Genomic DNA, 2,200 nt, shown 5'->3' with positions numbered 1-2,200 from the left:
GCTGTGGCTAGCATCTCTGGAGTAACGGAATTATTTGAGTTCTTCCAACTCTTACCAGTTTTCATACTTCAGTGCTAATGATAGCTCAATCAGTGATTTCTGGGAGAGCTTACCTTGGTTTAGCAATCCAGTCAGTCTTGTTTTCCTTTAAATTGTAGTTAAACATATATTTAACAAAGCGCTTGCCAATACAGCATATGTAACATGTATCATTTAGTGACATGGATTGCCTGTATTCACGTTGTACAACCACTACATTTTATCTTTCCCAAATTATTCCACCACAGGGAAAAGTAACTCGGTGACAATTCATTGGATTTTGATGGTTTCCAAGAAATATCAAGGCTGTAGTGAACGGATTCCTAGGACGAGGTTGCTTAGTAAAGTCACCAATTGATTTTGCTGCTCCAGTACTAGATCAACAACATGAACTATGTGTACTGGAGAAGATCAAATGCTTCTACGCTAGCCTGACCCTATTCCCCTGCCTTTGTCACCAATACTTCACCACCCAGACCCTTTCTCGTCTCAGCTTCTACGTCCCAAACAGTATGCAGCCCCCAACCCCCATCGCTCTCCCTCAGGAAAAGACTGTGCTTTTCACAGTTACAACATGAGCTTTTGTTGTGTGTAGAGACTGACAAGTTCCTCAGGGTGTAGGATCCACCACATGGAATATTAAATGAAGTGCAAATAGTGCCCTTCTTTATGATACTACTGTCTCAGTTTACCTGATGTTGCTCTAACAGAAATCCCACAAGTGGGTGACTTGAACAAATTGACTGAATGATCTCACCGTTTAGGAAGCTGGAAGTCAAAATTCCGGGTAACAGCTTACTAAAGCTGTTAAGACTTTCTTCTCTGCTGGCTCTGGGGGAAGGCCCTTGTCTTTTTCCAACATCTATTGGCTCGATGTCTCTTGTAGACCTCCGTGTATCTTGGCATCAATCTTTCCCTGGGCCCAGGAGGTTCACGGTATAGCAACCCTGGTCCCAAAAGATCCCTTCTACCCTCTGCTCCTGGGTCATTTTTCCTAGTGGTCCTTCCACTCTGTTTATCTCTCCTTTTATCTCTTGTAAGAAAGATAAAGTTGATGCAGGCCACATCACAAGGCAACTCCCCTTACCTCAGATGTGGGCTGGGACAAAATTTAGGGGTGTTGTATTCCACTCTACTCCCTGTAGAGTGGATCAAGACTAATCACAGCATGGGAGGTGGTGGTGATTCTATCATTAAATAACTGCCAAAGCACTGGAAAGCATTGCCTAGCCAAGTTGACTCATATTTTTAGGGGGGCATAATTTAATCCATGGCAATCATCAAGTAACCAGGAAAATTAAATCTATTAACAAGACATTCTGGAAGAAAAAAAGTATAAAAAAAAGTAAATTGGGAAGTTCTAAGATTTTTGAAAGTTTATTTAAAGTCTTTTCTCCTTACTCCTGACAACTCTATTTTGTACTCTGGATTTAGAGTATAATGAAAACTTATAGGTTTTTGGTTGTTTTTTTTTTTTTTTTGCTGGACAAAGGCACAGTCAATTTAGAATGTAGGAAATGTAGTTCTCTGAAACTGTGGCTAGGTCCCAGTTCCTAATAACAAGCTCTCAATGAGAATAAAAACATGTGAGGTCTTTAAAAATCCTAGAGGAGGAGGTGGAAAGGTGTAAGTCTCTTAGGGGCTTTATGTAAGATTCATTACTTTATCTTCAGGACACAAGCCATGATTGAGATGATGGACATTAAGGCCTTTCATCTGTAGGCTTCAAATTGCAACACATCCATTAATTAACTTGGGAAGCTAGGTAGGCAGATACTGGCTACAAGCTTCAGGCTAGGAACCCAGGCAAGAAGACATACACCATGTATTCAAGGCCATCTCATTGTAAAATTCAGAAATGAATATTCTTCTCACCCTGTTTCCACTAGCCACCCGAAAAGTAGCTATAGAAAGGCTTTCTTTTATTCCTTCATATATAGTTTTTTTTAAACACACAGTTGTTGTTTTTATTTAATCACTTTATTGGGGGCTCGTACAACTCTTATCACAATCCACATATACATCCATTGTGTCAAGCACTCCTGTACATTTGTTTCCTTCATCATTCTCAAAACATTTGCTTTCCACTTAAGCCCCTGGTACCCCTTCCTCATTTTCCCCTTCCCTCTCCCATGAACCCTTGATAATTTATAAATTATTA

This window comes from Tenrec ecaudatus, chromosome 15, assembly GCF_050624435.1.
Source record: "Tenrec ecaudatus isolate mTenEca1 chromosome 15, mTenEca1.hap1, whole genome shotgun sequence".
Lineage (NCBI taxonomy): Eukaryota > Metazoa > Chordata > Mammalia > Afrosoricida > Tenrecidae > Tenrec > Tenrec ecaudatus.
Note: the sequence above shows the minus strand (reverse complement) of the source record.